Source organism: Camelus ferus, chromosome 12 (assembly GCF_009834535.1).
Source record: "Camelus ferus isolate YT-003-E chromosome 12, BCGSAC_Cfer_1.0, whole genome shotgun sequence".
NCBI classification, from domain to species: Eukaryota; Metazoa; Chordata; class Mammalia; order Artiodactyla; family Camelidae; genus Camelus; species Camelus ferus.
Window position 1 is genome coordinate 55591148 of NC_045707.1, and position 20511 is coordinate 55611658.

General features: G+C 36.5%; 1 long non-coding RNA gene across 1 annotated transcript in view; it reads right to left on the bottom strand.

Annotated features, from left to right (window-relative positions):
• Positions 1 to 20511, bottom strand: part of LOC116667788 — a 218936-nt gene that overhangs the window by 142761 nt on the left and 55664 nt on the right. The window contains exons 2-4 of the long non-coding RNA XR_004324864.1: positions 16900 to 17020; positions 15618 to 15687; positions 10128 to 10237 (exon numbers count right to left, since the gene is read on the bottom strand). This is a non-coding gene — a long non-coding RNA (uncharacterized LOC116667788). The remainder of the gene's footprint in view (positions 1 to 10127; positions 10238 to 15617; positions 15688 to 16899; positions 17021 to 20511) is intronic.

Below are 20511 nucleotides of genomic sequence, written 5' to 3' on the forward strand. Positions count from 1 at the left end.
GCAATCCCACTCCTGGGTGTATATCAGGAGGGAACTCTAATTCAAAAAGATACATGCATCCCAATGTTCATAACAGCACTCAATAGCCAAGACATGGAAGCAACCTAAATGTCCATTAACAGATGACGAGATAAAGAAGTTGTGGTATATTTATACAATGGAGTATTACTCAGTCATAAAAAAGAATAAAATAATGCCATTTGTAGCAACATGGATGGACCTAGAAATCATCATTCTAAGTGAAATAAGCCAGAAAGAGAAAGAAAAATACCATAAGATATCACTCGTATGTGGAATCTTAAAAAAAAAAAAAAAAGAACACTATGAACTTATCTACAAAATAGAAACAGACTCGCAGACGTAGTAAACAATCTTATGGTTACTGGGGAAAGGAGGTAGGAAGAGATAAATTTGGGAGTTTGAGATTTACAAATGTTAGCCACTATATATAAAAATATATTTTTAAAAAATGTTTCTTTTGTATAGCACAGGGAACTATGTTTAATATCATGTAATACCATTTAATGAAAAAGAATATGAAAATGAATATATGTATGTATATACATGATGGGGACATTGTGCTGTACACCAGAAATAGACACATTGTGACTGACTACACTTCAATTAAAAAAAAAAAGTGTCATCTAATTCCTCTACCCTTAAATCAGGGCTGACATTAATGACTCTTACCAATACTATTCATGGGCTCCTGAGCTGCCATATAAAATGTTTCATTTCCTGAGACCACTATGCTGCAGTGGCCACAGGTAAGAAGTAACTCTGAAAGTCCCAGCTGAGCCCAGTCTTCCAACCATCCCTGCCAAGACTCTAGAAATGTGATTGAGGCTGTACTGGGCCCTCTATTCCTGCCCATCTGCCAACAGTCAATACCACATTACAAAGAATAATTGTTCAGGTAAGTCTGGCCTAAATTTCTGACCTAAAAAATCATGAGACATAATATAATGCCTATTTCTTTGTGTCACTAAGTTACGGGGAAATCTTTGCCCAGAAATAGATAAAACATCTCACAAAGTCTCATTTTTCTTTCTAGTCTAATACCCTAGAAATATGCTTACACTTGGTTATTGTGTATTACAGACTCCTTCAATCTGGAACTTTTTGAGTCCTTCTCAGTCTTTCATGTTATTATAGTTTTGAAGAGAACAGGTCTTGCAGTCTGTAGGGTGGCTTTCAGCCTGGACCCATCTAAAGAGTCTTCATGACCAGACTCACATTATGCATTTCTGGCAGGAAAACCACAGAAATGATGCTGTGCTCTTTGTGGTGCCTCACATCAGGTAAGGCATACAATGTCACTCTGTCCCAACACTAGTAATATCAGTGTTGATGATCTTGTCTTGGTGGTGATGTCTACTGGCTTTCTTCACCTTAAATTCACAAATTTTCTGTTTATAATTGATTAGTATTTAGTGGAGAGGTGTTCCAAAATTATACTACTACTCTGTTCCTCAAATTCTACCTGCCAGCCTTAGCACCCATGGGCAATTTTCAATGAAATCAACCTTATCCGACGGCTGTCAAAGGATGATTCTCTATTTCCAGCATTTACTGAAACTCTCTGAGGAATAGCTTTCCATTCTCTGCCATTTACCTATTTGCTTACTTATTAATGCATATTAGCATACATTAATAGATTTTATTATATCAATAATTAATTACTAGCAATATTTTGATACTGAAGTCCCCCTCTATTAATCCACTGAAATGCCTTCAAAATTATTATTTTATCATTTTACAACATCTTTATTATTTTTGAGGACTTTTTTTTTTTTTTCCCACAACATGTTTAAAGTCTATCTTGGACCTTCTCTGTCCCAACCTGTAATCAGCCATTTCCCCTTTAAGGGAAGATGATGTTTAGAAAACAAATTCTGGGCATTGGTGGCATTCATGGCTCCTGAGGCATTATTGTTTCTAAGCCCTCTCAGAACTAGGCAACATTTATATTACATCCGTATAATTACATCTATACAATGTTACTTAAGTGATACATATACATACTAGAAATTTGCACTGATGCCTCATATTACCATCTAAGATCAATTCTTTCAAGTCTTCTCCGTATCCCTGATTGTACTGTATCTCCTCCGGGTCTGAGAAACCTGACTCAAAGCTGACGCAAAATGTATCACTTGCTTAATGTACTGTTTGTCTGATGTAACCCGTCTTCCAACACATGAACCATCTCCTCCTGTTGCTGCGTCTGCAGCAGCCCTGCCTGGCCCCATGTCCTCTTTTTCCAGACCCGCCATCTCATGCCTCCATGGAGTTCCTCAACTCTGGACTGATTCTTCTTGCAGCTCCACAACCCTCCCTCCTTGCTCCATGTCTTTGGCTGCCATATTGACTGTGCCAGGAAGGTAGTGGATGACAGTAAAAGAAAAAAAGTGGGGGGGATGGGAAGGAAGGAGGAGCCCTTGTTCTTTCTTGTGACACTGAATACCTTCTTAACTGTTCTCCTTGCCCAGACTTGCCCCGCACCTCATGTCTTTCCAACCCGACATACTAGAGGCAGACTATTCCTAAAATATGTACTACAATATATAGTGATGAAAACAGGAAGCTGAAAATTAACAATCCAATCATGTATTCTTACTCTTTCACTTACTTGTGTTACTATGGACGTTTAGTTTATCTGAGACTCAGTTTCAAATAGGGAAATAATGCTTACTTAGAAGATGCATTGTAAAGATTCAGGGTGAATATATGGAATGCCAAGAACATAATTACAGCTGCTGTGGTAGTTGTTAAAACCCTCATGACAAACTCAAACTTGATTCTGAAACTCCTGCTAAAAATACTTCTACGTGAAATTCAATTTAAAAGTTTAAAACCTTCCACTACACCTCATGACCAACAGTATAAAATGTAAACTACTGTGTTATCTTTAGAGATGTTCTATGAGATGGCCTCAGCTCACATCCCCAGACTGACTTCCCAACTCTCCCCAGTTGTCACTTACACTGCGGCCAACCTAAAGGCCTTGCATTTCCTTCACTTTAGCATGTTGTCCTCTTTCTATGCTTTGCATGTACTGTTGCCCCAACTTAAAGCTGTTCTTTTCCTAAATATCCAACTACTGCTAAACCTTTACTTACCCTTTAAGATTAGGAAGAAGTTGATCTCCTCTGGAAGCCTCCCTTAACCATCTCCACAGCAAGTAGAATTAACTCTTCCATTTACTGGACCTCGACTGTGACTCTCTGGTGCCTTTATTATGTAACACTTGTAACATATGACAGCTATTTATACACACATCACTTGCCTTACCAGACTGTGAGCTCATTGAGGATAAAGACTACACCTTGCTCATTTTGATATTTCCAAGACATGCATTTTCTGGCCAGTTGTGCAGTCTCACCAATAATAAACTCTCAATAAATATTTGTTTAATAAGGAATCCTTAAAATGGTTAGAATAATCAATAATTATCAACCATATATTAACTACTAATTATTCCATACTATCCTAAGCACTGTCAATTTTTCTTATAAAAGAAACAGCATAAAACCCTGTTATGGTCATCCTAGAAGATCTCTATCCTATACATAAGAAAAATAAGGCTCAGAGGAGTCCCTGATTTGTGTAATTTGTAGCATCTAGTAAAACTGACATCAGGGCTTGAGCTATTACTATACCAGTAATGCAGAAAATACGCAGCATATACATGAATACCAAGGTAAATATAAAGAAAAATATCATCCTAAAATAGGCTTGTCACATTTACTATATATGAGTATATTTATTACATACATATATTTCATATATACACATACTATATATATATATATATATATATATATATATATATGAAAGTCTCTTCCCCTTGGCACAATAAATCATTAAACACAATAAAACTAAATATTAATGGCTTGTCTAAACTACTCTATAGTGTTGCTCTCCTGGCTCCATTTTGTGTGGCCAAGTAGCCTGCAGGGACCTTGAATTGACACCAGCCCCTCCCTGGAGCACATGCCCTAGAAAAGAGCCTGCAGAGCCACAAGCAAATGTAAATTCTTCGTAAGACTCCTGCAATGGCCCTTGTGATAAAGTTTCCCCACCTCCCAGGGCCTTCCCTTTTTGTGCTCCTTAGATAAGCTACTCAAGCTTATCAAATTCCTACTCTTTCTGGTTTGAATTTATTCATCTAGACTCAGCCTAGGAACCCCAAAGCACTCCAGCCATGGACCTTGATAAAGGCAAGTGTCCAGGTCCCACCATCTCCCTGCCCACATCTTGCCCTGACCTCCCCGTATGATTTCTTGAGGCATGCTGTGTACCTCCTCCAGGAGGTACTAGACTTCTATGTATCAATTTCCTCGTGGTCTTCAATGAAACAGAGGCTCACTGTCCAAGACCCCAGGGCTCTACTTTAAAAAGTAGATAATTTACCAAGGTTACAAGATAAACCATGTGCAAAGGGAATATGTGAAATATTTTATATGCGTTCAACTCCTTTAATGAGTCACAGATGAAAGACCTCAGGTTCAGAAAACGTGACTGCCACACAGCCACTAAACGGCCGAGTTCAAAATTCTCCATTCTATCTGCTTCAGAGTTTGTTTTGCTCAACCACCTTACAATCCCAGAATTTTCAAAATACAAAACACAGCCATCCTTTGTGTTCAAGACAAAACATATCATAGATTTGGGTGCAAAAAAATTAGACAGGAAATAAAATTTTAAAAGAGGAATAAATAATGAGCTAAGGCAGGGTTTGGCAAACTTCTCCCATAAAAGACCACGATAGTAAATATTTTAGGCTTTGTAGGCCATAAAGTCCCTGTCACAACTATTCAATTCTGTGGTTATAGCAATAAAGCAGCCAAGGAATACAGAAGTGAATGAGTGTGGCTGTTTCAATAAAACTTTATTTACAAAAACAAGTGGTACGCCATAGTTTGTGGACCCCCAGACTAAGGAATTGGATGTTCTTAACCATAAAGTATAATGAAAACTACTGATACTCACATTACACATTATACTTTAAGGCCTGCATGCCAAAGGAACAGTAGGAAGTGGTGTAGGGATAACATGATACAAAACTAGGAAAGAGTGAAAATGCAGTGAACCTCAAGGCAAAGGTGAGACCTGTTGGCTTTCCTGAAAACGCCAAAAAGGAAAACTGCCGTTGGGCAGGTAATGTGTAGGATATTGTATAAAGATATAAGCCTGATGGAAAGAGTCTTAGAAACATATGCTGACTGGTTTACAATCAATTGGAAGTCAGAAGAAACAAACAAAAATATGCTTTCTGTTTCTAGGTATATATCTGGGTAGAATTATTTTATTGTGAAATAATCTTTTAGCATCTAAGACATTTGTGAAAACTATTCTCATATGTAATGTTTCAGGTTAGAACAACTGATCTCAACTATTAGTGGATATTAAAATCACTTGAAATGGGTTTATTAATTATGTTGACTCCAGAGTCCCAACCCCAGAGATGCTGATTCAGTAAGTCTTGGGTAGAGCACCCCAAGTTATTTTCACAAGGATGATCCCAGAACCACACATGAGACATTCTCAATGAAAGCAAGAATTGCATGTATGGCATGTATTGTATCAAGCAGCCAGGAGCTTCTGAGAAGTAGAAGTAGATTCTCCTGCCTACTAGGGATAGTAAACAACCAGGAATAAGACTTAAAAAAAATAACACTGGTTACCTCCTAAGATGGAATTTGGCTCTCAAGAGATGCTTCTGGGAAGCTCCATGTTTAGGAATTGGATATTAAGAAGCTGCCCCCACCCAGTTTCATAGTAAACCAGGGACCTGATCACAGCGTACCACATCTATCTGCCTGCTGGACTTCCTCATGTGTTCATTTCCTACTGCTTCTCTAAAAAATTACAACAAGCTTACCAGCTTAAAATCTAACAACGTATAATCTTGTAGATCAAGAGTTTCAAAGTCTAAAGCAGGTTTCACTGGGCTAAACAACCAATGTCTTGAGAGGGCTGTGTTCCTTCTGGAGGCACTGAAGATAATCTTCTTGCCTTTCTTAGCTTCTATAGGTCACCTACACTTCTGTGGCCCCTTCAGCTAGCTTCAAAGCCAGCAGCAAAACACTTCCACATCTCTGACTCTCAGCTTTCTCTTCTGCCTCTCACTTCTGCTGTAAAGGGATCTTATGACTACATTGATCCCAGCCAAATAATTCATGATAATCTAATTTAAAAATCAACTGATGAACAGCTTTAACTTCATCATGTAATTTAATTCCCTATTGCCATGGAGCATGACATATCCACAGGTTCCTGGGATTAAGACCCAGACATCTTGGGGAGGAGGAAGTACGCATCATTCTTTCTACCACACCCATAGGGAAGCTTGCTCTCCAACCACCAGAAAACAGGGAGTAGAAAAAAGAAAAGAGATTCTATAAGAAATTGGGAGTAGGCTCCTAATAATGTGAAGGGTAGTAAAGGTGCCATCTAAAGCAGCACCTATATGTCTGGAGTGTGAGTTGCAGCCTGGTGCAATTCAGCAGTGGGAAAACCAGAGGGAAGAAAGCAACACACCACACGATGCCGCAGAGGGAAATTAGGTGGTCACAGACATGAAATCAAAGACCTACTATCTGAGAAAGGGAAATAAAAGGATGTTACAGACTCGAGGTTTGTGTCCCCCCTCAGCATTCATGTACTGCAGCTCTAATTCCCAATGTGGCTGTATTTAGAGATGGTACTTCTAAGGAAATACTTAGGTTAAATGAGGTCATAAAGGTGGGGCCCTGATCTAACAGGTTTAGTGTTCTTGCAAGAGACACCGGAGATCTTTTTCTCCATCCCAAAGCAAACAGACCAAGGAAGGGCCATGTGAAGACAGAGAGAAGCTGGTCCCCTGCAAGTCAGGCAGAGAGACTTCACCAGATATCAAATGAGCCAGAATCTTTATCTTCGACGTCTAGCCTCCAAAATTGTGAGAAAAAAAAGTTATCTATTTTTTTCATACCACCCAGTCTATGATATCTTATGACAGCCCGAGTAGACTAATACAGAAATAGAAGGGACAAAGGCAGGAGATAAAGAACTATGAGCTCAAGTTCAGGCCTCACAGATCTGAAAGGCTGGAAGAGGCATTCTCATTATTAAGCCACTAAGCCAAAACTTACACCAGGTCAAAAGTCAATTTATTCTTTTTAAAAAAATTGTTTAGAGATATCCCTTAGGAAACATTGTCTACATTAATAGATTAGTACTTTTTTTTGTTCCTGTAATAAAACTCATCTAGAAAAATACAAGTACTTCTCAAATTGTTTTTGTGTTTGTCTCTATTGGCTACCAATGTATAAAATATGTAAATAGGAATAAATCAATCTACTTAGATGCATTAACGTCACAGGTAATTGGAATGCATTTATTCCATAAGATCAAAAATTACTTTAATTTTCAAATTAAGAATTGAAGACTTACTGAAAAATAAAAAATTCTATTTGTCTTCACAGGTCAATTTTTGTATTCACCAGTCAAATCACTCTCAACTTTCGTTTGTTAAAAACTAAGTTTTTAATATGCATAGCACCTTTGACAATATATGAGGTCAAAGACTCACAGAACGTCAGAATCTGAAAATAATAATATATTGTGTTTTCCAAATCCTTCCATTTATTCCTAAAGAAATAAGCAAAAAGACAAAAATAGTCTTGTGGCCCTATAACCCTCTGTGTTCCTCCTTCCCTAGACTTTTGAAGTGTTTCCCTCTGGTTTTCGCCTTCCCTATAATTTTGTTTCATGCTAGAAATCATGGCAGCTATGTCAAAAACACCTGAATGGCTTGAGTAGGGACTTATTTAGAAAGGGTTTATTGGAAATGGGCTTACTGGAACTTGATATTCATTTAAGTTTAAACTATCTTGTAGGTATCAGTGAATCTAGCTCAAGCTCTAGCTGCACTTGAGCATGTCAGAGTTACGTAAAAGATGCTGCATAAAAGTTAGGTCCGTGGACATTGCCCATGTGTTGGACAGTCTTTTCATACAGTGTCTAGCAACTTATACCAAGAAGTTACCGTTACAGAGAATGAGATAGACTGGGTTCAAGGGACACACTGATTAAAGAAGGAACACTGGCCTACAATAGTGTACTCAGATATTCAAACACATCTGAAACAATGTAAATCCTAAAACCTTTACCTATTTCTATTTAAGGAGATGCAGCATAGTAGACTACCTTATAGATGAGAGGTTCCCTGCTTACGGCTGACTTTAAGAGGAGATTCTAAAAGGCTCAGTTGTGGAGTAAATTTGGCGGTACTATTTTTATCACTATCCTATTCCCTTACAAGACTAACAGCTCTGATTAAGAGTGACACGTGCCCCTTCAGAATATTCAAGATTTGGACAAAATGAGAATCAGGCCAATAATTGAGACTGTTCATACTGGTTAGTGCCAAAATTGGGGGGAGAGAAGAGAGGGGGGAGGGGGGAAGGCAGAGAGAAAGAAGAGCTAACAATTGATTTCCTTACTTCCCTTGGCAAACAAAAGGAAATTCCTAAATGCAGTAGTTCACGTATTCCTGAACATGCTACGTTCAAAGCTACTGAACTTTATACTCTGTGGCTTCATAGTTAGGTTTGACTACCAGGAAAACCTGTACAAACCAACCTTTTCTGAAATTTGCTTCTTTCTTTACCAACTAAATTGACAAGCCAATCAAACTAGTGAAACCATTTGCCAAAGTGGATGCCTCCCTATAAATACAATGAGAGCCCTGCCCGACTCGTGTCTCATTTGCTTCTCCTCTTGTTTCTCATCACACTTTAATAAGGTAAAGGGAGTAATGATCCACACTTAGGCAACCAGCTCATTCTTACCATTCGGAAAAAAAAAAAAATCAATAGAGATGTTTTAGTGAAAACACGAATGAATAATGAATCGATACTAATTTTTTTTTTAAAAGATGCAAAATTGAGAAGGAAAAGCAGAGGAAAGTCATGAGGAAGGCAGTGGTAAGACATCATGCATGGTTCACATATCACCAGCTTGATATCCAGCTATCACAATGATCAAAGCACATCCACACTAACCCCATCTCCTGAGACAATAAAAAGGATGTCGGCACAAGCTATTCTCTTAGTCGTCCTCTATTTCAAAATTACTACAGCACCGACTGAGAACCTTAAATACAAAAGCCCAAAATTTGGGCTCTAATTTTGTGTTTCAACAGAATGCTGAGTCATGGCTGCTTAATTTTCTTAGAATATTAAAAAAAAAATCATTACCAAACATGATTTGTGAAGACACATCAACTACAGTAACAGTTACAGAAGCTCTAACTTGGATAGGCTGCAAAGTTTCCCTCTACTGGGTGCAAAGAATAGAAAAAAAACCATTTAAGATGCTAAATCCTGAAGGACTGCATGAGGATATGGCACAGCTGTGGAGGGAGAGCGTTTAGGAGTTTGGAGAAGCTCAGGAAAAGCTTTACAGGGCTACAGTGTAGAGGATTATGCAGTTGTTTAAAGAAAGAGTAGAAGTTGGGCAAATTAAGGAATGAAATTCAAGCGTGACCCTCATGCAGCAGGAAGGTGGGTGTACAATGATTTAGAAACATGTCTGGTGAAGAACAAACACCCAGCCTCTCTACAGAAGAGAACGGAAGGAAAGAATTAGGTAAAAGGCAAACTAAAGGAGCTTAAATTTTACAGTCAGTATTTACAGGTTTTTTCTTTTTTCTTTTTTACCCATTTCCAAACTTAGTTCCAAAATCAACATGTAAATAATCTCAATTCCTTGCCACTGACGTGAGGGTGGGGGAGACAATCTGAGCATCAACTACAAGACCGAAGAGATAATAAAGGAGTAGGTTCACTCTCGAAAAATACATTATCTTCTTAGCTTATAGATCAAATAGCTAGGAAATACTTCTAAGTTTGGGAGCAACTGCAGGATTTTAAGCATATGACAATTTAAATGATGCATTAAAATTTTAAAACATTCATGTATGTTATTTCGTGTAATCACTCAGGAAAAAAGCGGTAGAAACAAAGCCGTTTAGGCTATTTTTAGGCCTATTACTTTGAACAAAATAAAAGACACTAACAAGATTTTAAAGGAAGAAATCTGCTACACTTGAAAGAAATTAAGACTTTTAAAGTTACCTTGAGATCTGGAGCACAAGCTCAGCAAAACTTAGGAGTGTGGTGGACCTGACGTTGCCTTCCTGAGGGCTGGATAAAGCTCATTCCTCCTGCTTAGCTTTCCACTGGTCCTGAAGATGAAAACATGAAGAAATTTCAAACCATGAGGTTCAGAAGCAGGTCCCTTCAGGTTTGAAGAGGAGAAAGCAGATACAACAGCCAAAGAAGCCAGTGGTTTTCAAGGCTACTCTATCAGCATCACCTGAGAACTGTTAAGCAGTCAGGCCACTGGGCCCGCCCCCTCATTTACTAAATCACTTACTCCTGGGGAAGAGCCCTCGCCTGCTGGTTTGGCAAGCTCTCCAGGTGATTCCAATGTGCGCTCAAGTTTAGAAGCCACTGGTATAGCTAGTGTTCTAGAAGCAACAGAAGCAATTATTTCAGCTCAAGTCCTGAGAGAGTGGCTTCATGATTAAAGAGCCCTGATCAAAAATCCTAGTCTGATAACTCCACGGGTAGCTAAGTATTTCAGTTTGCACATGCCCGAGCAACTCAGTCTTGTTAGAAATGACCCCCTGAAAAGACGTATAGGAAAATAAATCTATTACAAATATCAAAATCAGTAACATTTGTTAATAACACCAAATCCGTTTGATTTTTTCATTTCACTCTTTTTGGGATTACCCATCCCCAACGCTCCTCTCCCTAAACACAAAATCTGCTATGTTAAAATCGAAGAACTTTTATACACAAGGAAAGGAAGATATTAGATTGAGTTTTGTTCCATCATAACATATAGCAATACTTTCCTGCAGATGCATATTCAGCTGAAGAATATCCCTTATACCATTTCACTTAGTAATGTTTTATTATTACTATATTCAGAACTGCCCCTCTCCTGTTTTTGTTTTTTTTTTTTTTTTTAAAGTGCAGGCCAAGCCAATTGTTTCTAAACTACTTTGACAAATACAATCAAAATAAAAATAAAAATTCCATCTCATATTACCCTTGAATCTTTACTATAAGATACTCAATATTATATACCTGACTAAATATACGATTTTATTTTGAAGCACAGAGTGTTCTAGTTTCCCTGTAGAACATCAGTCTTTCCAAAAAAAAAAGAGAGAGAAAAACTAAAGTCATTAAAGCTTTGAACTCTTATTTCACTCAGTTTCAAAGTCAGGCTAGTTATAAAAGCTTTCGACATAGCATAATATGTTTTATTTCTGCACTATTAACTTTATTTTTATATAGAATTTAGGAATCATATCAAAGGAAATATTTTAAATCATTCCAGACTCTAGGTTAGTACGATGCAGCTTGTATTTATTTATGAAATTTCTCTTCCTGTAACTATCCAAGCTTTATTAAACTTGGTGATTTGAAAAAGGGCCAGTGACCAAACATACCCAAACTGTGAAGGTTTATATGAAAAAATGTATCTTTCTGCTCTGATCCACTTGTTTGGTTTATGGGGATCCCAATAAAATCAGTCGAAGAAAACTTGTGCTTCCAAGTAGTATATTCACGAGCTCTTCTGTCAGAAACAGAGATGCTCAGAAACCCCTCCATGAGAATCACCCTCCCCTTAGTAAGAAAATTCCTCCTCTTGTCAGTTCAAAGTCATTTATGCCGTATCTTGAGATTAGATCTTTCACCTTCTACAAAAAAACTGAGAAGCATCAACTATTGCCATTACAATTGTTTCCCCAAGTAGACACAAAAACTTACGAAGAAGAGACTTCAAATTGTGCAGAGATCACTAAAATGATATTAGTGCTTTCCTAATGGGATAGGGTTAGTTGAAATAGTTTTATATACAGACAGTTATAGTCTTTATTGGGTTTAATCATAAGCTTGTTATACACATAAATGATTCAGAACTTCACATTTCCATTGTGCACAGCCATACTGAGTCACCAAGTCTTGCTATTATACAAGTGATGGAGACATCGAAGGAACAGCCATATTTTTATTGAATTTCACACTCATAATTATCAAATTTATCTTTTCTCCCATTCTTATTCTGGAGGGAAAGTTATGAGTCCTAAAAAAGCATTGTTTCCAACATTTAAGAGTTACTATTTTTTGATCCTCCTTCCCTTCCAACAAAAGAAACTGAATTTTTCAAATTAGAAGTGCACACACACACACACACAGGAACAAGGACATATATCAATTTATATGATTTAAGTAAACAAGAATGCCAGATAATATTCAATGACATTGTGTTAAGTAAGAGATAAGTAACAGAAAAATCTCTGAATCATGTATAGCAAGACTCAATATTATCAAATATTTAATTCTCCCCATTATATTTTATAAATCCACCTAATTATAGTGAAAATCCAAAGGCGATTTGTCATGAAACTTAATAAGATGGTGCCAATACATATTTGTACCAGATACTGTGGGACAAAACCCCAGATATAAGAAGAGATAACAACTACATTTAAAAATTGGGAAAATTAAATAGAGAGGCTATTGGCAGAAAAAGAAATACACCAAAATCAGTATGTTTGAAGATACTCAAGACTTGCCAATGATCAGAGAACTGCAAATTGAAACATAAATGGAGTATCATTTTTCCATCCAACTGGTTCAAAAAAAAAAGACAATACCCAGTGCTGATCCTGGTAGGAGTACGGCGAAATAGGCTTAGGGTAACATTTCAAAGTAGCTGTCAAAATTTTAAATATTTACAACTTTTGACATAGCAAAATCATAACTAAGCATCTATCCTTCAGAAATATTTAAACAGAAAGAAAAATATAAAAGTAAATTTAATGCAGCATTACTTACAGCAAAGCATCAGAACTGTAAACCTCCAGGTTTGATACAGGATGAGAATGTGTCCATGACATATAACCTGTTTGTATTTTTATACTTCCAAAAAGAACTACTACATGCATATACATAAAGATATGCGTGCTATTAAAAATTTTATAAATGCATAGGGAACAATCTGAAAGGATGATAACACACTATAAATAGAATGATAAAAATAACTAATATTGAGTAATCACTGTATGCCAGGTACCGGGTATGTATTTCTTATAGATTATCTGTGAATCCTCCCATCAACCTTGTGACTAGGTGGGACTACTTAACAAATATGGAACCTGAAGATAAACATCAAAACTCTCACAATATTACACTGTGGATGAGGGTGAATACCCAAGTGAAGGTAGATTTAAAGTTTTCACTATTGTCTTGCTGGAGTTTTTAAGAAAGAGCACGCATATGGTAGTTTTCTAATTAAAAATAAAGAATCACTACCTAGCCACAGTCTCTTACCTCTCAGACTTCTCAGTAATACCAAAACAGCTATACTACAACACAGAACATGGTAAGTACTTTAGAGAGAGAAATTCTGACTAAGAAGATCATTTATAATGGAGGTAACATTTGAAATAGGCCCTGAAAAATGGGGAGGGCTTCAAAAGGTAGAGATGGGAGGGAAGGACTTAACAGAGCCGCATAAGTAATGACAAAAGGGTGAAAAAGTAAGTAGAAGATGAATCCAGGAAAGGCAAAGAACTGCTGAACGGGATCTGAAGTTGTATTTAGCAGAACAGTAAGAGAGAGGAGAGTTGAGCTGTAGGAGGGCTTAAGTGATTTTGATATATCCAAGAAATGACAAGGTAGAGTAGGAGATAAGGTTGAAGAAGCAAGAGGGCTTGAAGCACCATGATTTATTTAACGAATGACTAGAAAGTCAGCCCTTTGGATTAAACTATAATACCGATTCTTCAAAGAGGTGATTCCCAAACTATAGGCCATGCATCCTTGTAACTGGGCAAGTTTTTCCAAGAAGCTCACAAATCCATATACACAATTAAAAAAAAAATTAGTCTACAGTCTAAACATCTTAAATTTTTAAACTGGGCCTGCTTTCAGGCTGGATCCCACAATGGAAGAAACGATGTGGTCGATTTCTTATTTTCCATCGGAGGCTCTCATTTCTGCTTCCCCACTCCATGGGCTGTAGCTAAGTTTTTCAGGATTGAAATGGGAAAAAGAGGTGAAAGACAAGAAAGCTTCCCTTGACTGGCACAGATATAATTTGGTGTTGGTTTCCACTAGGCTTGCCAATGCAAAAAAATTTTTCTATTTACAGGAGCTTATTTATGAGTTCTTCAGCACACTTCCCTTGCTCTCACTAGCAGTAGCTTTAGCCAAGGCTCTTCATCCTGTGCGTGATTACCTTTTGTTTAGGAAACTCTATAAAGAAGGTTTTATTTTGGGGTCACATCATTCTGCTTGAACAAAAGCTTACATTTTTCCCCCTTGGGAAACAGGATCATCCTTGGCCTGGAATAACTCTGGGCTTACAAAGTATTCCCAAAGCTACTATGTCTTGCTGTTCTATTATGAGAGCCACTACCCAGTCACAAGTCTCTCACCTTTTGGAGTTCTCAGATATAGATATGAAACTATATTCTTTCAGCCAACAATTATTGGAGACATGGGCGAAGTTCTTGTTTGTCTCCTTGAAGCCCCTCTAAGCTTATGTAAGGAGGAAATAGCCTTTTCAAGGTGGAGGAAGGGGTCAACAACATTCTAGCAACTATTTCCATACAAATCCCACCCCCATGTTTGGACACTTCTATGCCAACTGTTTAATACACTTGATGTAGGTGAGGAGCTGAGGATTTTAAAACATATCTTGGATCACCCCTCCTTCCTCCTTTTCAAGTCCTGTGGAGATTCCACCCTTGCTTGGGGATGGGGAAATATTTGGCCAAAAATTGTCTTGGGTCTTCTACAAACAAATATTGAGCCCTAATTTAATATCCAGTTACAGAGCTAACTAAACCAGAAATCTCAAATGAAACCTAAAGAGGGCCCTCAGTAAGGTTTGAGGATGGACACAATATAACACAAAATTACATGACTGACTAGATGGGAAAAATATTCTTTAGAGTCAGTTGAAGATATAGCTACAAGAAAACAAGGAAAATCTGTAAGAGACAGTGACTCACATGTGTTCACTGTGATTGCTAACACATGAAATAGTTCTTCATTTCACAGTAAAGTTTCAACTGTCCTTAAATAATCTTTTTATACCCCTTTCTAAAAATCCAGAATTAAAGAGCTCCTGGAGTCATGTCAGCAACATAGATGAATAAAGCATCCTTCATTTTACTGCCAACAATAATTTGGCATCCATCCACAGATAAAAGTATCTTTGTGGGAGCTATGGGATTCAGCATCATATGCCAAGGGACCCAGGAGGACTCTTGCCCATCCATGCATTGGGTAACAGGCATACAGACCTCAGTCCTAGCTGTGGACCCTGCAGTGGCTTGTAAACTGTCACCAGCCCCTCTCAACCACAGCCCAGGAGCCCTTGGCAAACACTGCCTTAGACAGTCACCTACAGACAAAAGAGCCTTCGTGGAAGTATAACTCTCCACTGGAGAATTTCCAGAGGACTACTGCAGAAAAAAAAAAAATGCAAGTTTGGACACATTAGAGAGGGTGAGAGGAACAGTTTGACTTTACCTGATTACTCCCTCCCCTAACGTGGCACTTGCTCAATGCCAAGAAAGATCTTCTCACTCTGGGATTTCTCCTGCAGGGGAAAGTAAAAGTGTGTGAGTGAGCACCTGGCTTCCCCAGCTGTAGAGGATTCTGCCATAGAGGCCCATTTCTCTCTCACCCTATCCATGAGTTATATGACTGGAGAGTGAGAAGAGGCTGAGAGAGCAGCAGATAGCACCTTTGGAAGGTGTTAAAGCAGCGTGGATCCTCTTAATTACACTGAAACTCTATCAAGAACCCTGCCCATGAGCCACTGGGGATGCCCTGTTCATGGATCCCCTCCAATCAGCCAATGGGCACCTGTATTGGTCTACACATCTTATCCACATACACCCCTATCCTGTGGCCATTCCTTTTTTATGCTCCCAACAGCAAAGACAGCAGCTTTGACAAATAGCTAGTGAGTATTTGCAGAAAGCCAGACAGAATCTGTAGGCCAGGGAGAGACAACAAACTTGAGTTTTACCTCTGCCTTTTGGAAAGTAAAAAAGAGGCTGTCAGCACCTAGCCTGGTGCATTGCAGGATCAAGAAAAAGTATATAAGCTTAAGAATTCTGTCACAAGAGTGAGTAAGAAACATCAAGCAGGCATATCCACAGAAGGTCTGAGAAAGCCTCAGAAAATGTAGCAGGCTGATGGAAGGTATTTCTTTATTAAAGTGAGTTGATAAAAAAAGAGAGAGAGAGAGAGAGACAACTGCTACTTCAAATGTAAAAACAGCAACACAAGATTTCAAGAAAAGTGAAAAATCAAGGGAAAATTATACCACCAAAAGATCACAATAATATTCCAATTATTGTCCACAAAGACATGGAGATGGGCAGTTTACCCAATAAAGAACTCAAAATACCTGCTTTAAGGAAAGTCAATGAGCTACAAGAAAACATAAAAAGACAATTCAATGAAATCATAAAAACAATGCATGAAAAAAATGAGAAGTTTAATTAAGGGATAGAAATCACAAAAAAAAATCAAACAGAAATTCTGGAGATGAAGAATACAATAAATGAAGTAAGAAAAAAAGTAACAGACACCATTAAAAGTAGGATGAAACAGAAGAAAGAATCTGTGAATTAGAGGACAGAAACTTTGAAGTTATCTAGTCAGATGAGAACAAAGATAAAAGAACTTAAAAAGAATGAAGAAAGCTGACATGATCTATAGGATACCATCAAAAGAAACAATCTTCAAATTATCGCAGTTACAGAAGGAGAAGAGAGGGAGAAGGGGGAAGAGAACTTACTTTAAACAAATAATGGCTGAGAACTTTCCAAATTGCAGAGGGATTTGATATGCATCATCCCTGAAGCCCACAGGTCACCAAATTCAACTTAAGGAGATCTTCTCCAGGACACATTACAAAACTGTCAAAAATCAAAGAAAGTATCTTAAAAGCAGCAAGAGAAAAGTGACTTGTAACTAACAAAGGTAACCGCATAAGACTATAAGCATGTTTCTCAACAGAAACCTTACAGGCCAGGAGAGAGGGGGATGCTATATTTAATGTGTCAAAAGAAAAAAAACTACCAAACTGAATACCAGCAAAGTTCTTCTTCAGAAATGAAGGATAAATACTTTCCTAGATAAATAAAAGCTGATGGAGTTCATTACCATTAGATCTACTTTATAAAACATATTGAATGGAATTCTTCAAGGTGAAATTAATAGACACTAATCAGTAACATAAAACACATGAAAATGTATAACAAACCAGTAAAGATAAATTTATAGTCAAATTTAGAATACTCCAATAATGTAATACAGATATTAAACACATATTCTAGCATAAAAGCTCAAGGACAAAAGTATTAAAAATAACTGTAGTTACAATAATTTGTTAATGAATACACAATATAAAAAGAAGTAAAATGTGACATAAAAATATATAATTGCAGACTAAGTGGATGAACTTCTGCATGCATTCAAAGTTAAGCTGTTATCGGCATAAAAAGACTGTTATAATTATAAAATGTTCTATGTTAGCCTCATGGTAACCACAAAGCAAAAACCTACTGTAGCTACGCAAAGATAAAGGGAAGGGAATCAAAATGTATCACTACAGAAAAATCATCAATTCACAACGGAAAGCAGCAAGAGGAAGAAGGGAACAAAGGAATTACAAAACAGCAAGAACATATTGAGGTGACATTAGTAAGTCCTTACTTTAAAAAATGATTCTAAATGTATACAGATTAAAATTTCCAATCAAAAGGCAAAGTATAGCTATATACAATTTTTTTAAAAAGACCCAGCTATGTGCTGCCTACAAGAAACTCACTTCAGCTTTAAGAATACACATAGGCTCAAAGTGAAGGGATGTAAAAAGACATGCCATGCATGTAAAAACCAAAAGACAGGAGGGGTAGCTATAGTAACATCAGATAAAACAGACTTGAAGCCAAAAATTGTAACAAAAAATGTCACTATATAATAATAAAGGCATCAATTCATCAAGAGAATATAACAACTATAAATATATATACACAAACCATGAGAGTACCTAAAAATATTAAGCAAATACTAACAGATGTTGAAGGGAGAAATAGACAACACAATAACAGCAGGGGACTCTAATACCCCACTTTCACCAATGGGTACATCATACAGACAAAAAATCCGTATGTACTTGAACCACACTACAGACCTAATGAATCTAACAGACATGTACAGACAACATATTCCATCCTATAGCATATTCTTCTCAAGTACACACTGAACATTCTCTAGAGCTTATCATATGATAGGTCACAAAACAAGTCCTAGTAAATTTAAGAAGACTAGGATTATGCCAAATATCTTTTGCAATCACAGTACTATGAAATTGGAAATCATTAACAGGAGGAAACGTGAAAATTCACAGATATGTGGAAATCAAACATACACTTCTGAACAACCACTGAAACAAAGAAGGATGAAAAAGAAAAATTCAAAATATCTTCAGAAAAAATGAAAACATAACATACCAAAACTTACAGGTTGCAGCAACAGCAGTTCTAAGAGGAAAGTTTATAGGGAAAAATATCTACATTAAGACAAATAAAAATTTTAAATAAACAAACTAACTTAACCTGGAGGAACTGAAAAATGAAAAACAAATCAAGCCCAAAGTTAACAGAAGGAAGGAAACTGCAAATATCAGAGCAGAAATAAATGAAAATGAGAACAGAAAAATAATAGGTCAATGATCCTAAGAGCTGTTTCTTCAAAAGATAAACAAATTTGACAAACCTTTACCTAGAAATCTTTATAAATAAATAATAAATAGATACCAAGAGAAAAGGAGAAACAAATCAAATAAAATCAGAAATAAAAGGTATTATGACATACAAAAGAAATACAAAGGATGATAAGAGACTACTATAAACAATTATATGCCAATAAATTTGATAACCTAGAAGAAATAGATAAATTCCTAGAAACATACAACCTACAAAAACTAACCATGAAGAAACAGAAAATCTGAAGACACTATTAACAAGTAAGATTGAATCTGTAATCAAAAATCTCCCAACAAAGAAAAGCCCAGGACCAGATGGTTTGTTTGATGAATTCTATCAAACATTTAAAAATAATTAATGCTAATCCTTCACAAACTCTTACAAAAAACTAAAAAGGAGGGAATACTTCCAAACTCATTTTACAAGGCTAGCATTACCCTGATACCAAAGCCAGAAAAGAACACTATAATAAAAGAACTATGGGCCAAAATCCCTAAAGAATATAGATGTAAAAATTTTCAACAAAGTATCAGCAAAACAAATTCAACAGCACAGTAAAAGGGTTATTGACCATGATCAAGCATGATTTATCCCCTGAATATAAGGATGGTTCAACATACACGAATCAGTAAGTGTGATGCATCATATTAACAGAATGAAAGATTAAAAATCATATGATCAGGATTGAACTTGACAAAATTCAACATCCTTTGTTGATTAAGAATTCTCTACAAATTTGGTACCTCAACATTATAAAAGCCTTATATGGCAAGTCCATACCTAGTATTATACTCAATGGTGAAAAGTTTAAAGCTTTTGCTCTAAGATTAGGAACAAGACAAGAGTGCCCACTCTCACCACTACTATTCAATATAATACCTGGAAGTCTTTGCTGGAGAATTAGGCAAGAAAAAGAAATAAAATGAATATAAATTGGGAGTGAAGAAGTAACATTATTTGTTTGTGTATGATATAATTTTACATATATAAACTCCTAAAGAATCCAGAAAAAAGATGTTAGATTAATCAACAAATTCAGTAAAGTTGCAGGATACCAAATCAACATACAGAAATCATTTTCATTTCTATATACTAAAAACAAAATATTTGAAAAAAAAAACAATCCCATTCACAATAGCATTAAAAACAATAAAATACTTAGAAATAAATTTAACCAAGGAGTAGAAAGCTTTGTACAGTGAAAACTAAAAGATATTGATGAAAGAAACTGAAGCAGATAAAAATAAATGAAGATATCCCATATTCGTATACTAGAAAAATCAATATTGCTAAAATATCCATTCTACCCAAAGCCATCTACAGATTCAGCGTAATCCCTATCAAAATTCCAATGGTATTTTTTTCCCACAGAAATAGAAAAACAATCCTAAAATTTGTATAGAACCGCAAAAGATCCCAAATAGCCAAAGCAATCCTGATAAAGAACAAAGCTGGAGACTTTACAATTCCTAATTTTTTTTATAACTACAAAGTTACAATAATCATAATTGGTATTGGCATAAAAATAGAAATATAGATGATTGGAACCAAATCAACAGCCCAGAAATAAATCCTCCCACATATGGTCAACTTATCTTGACAAGGGAGCTAAGAATGTTCAATAGAGAAGGGATAAC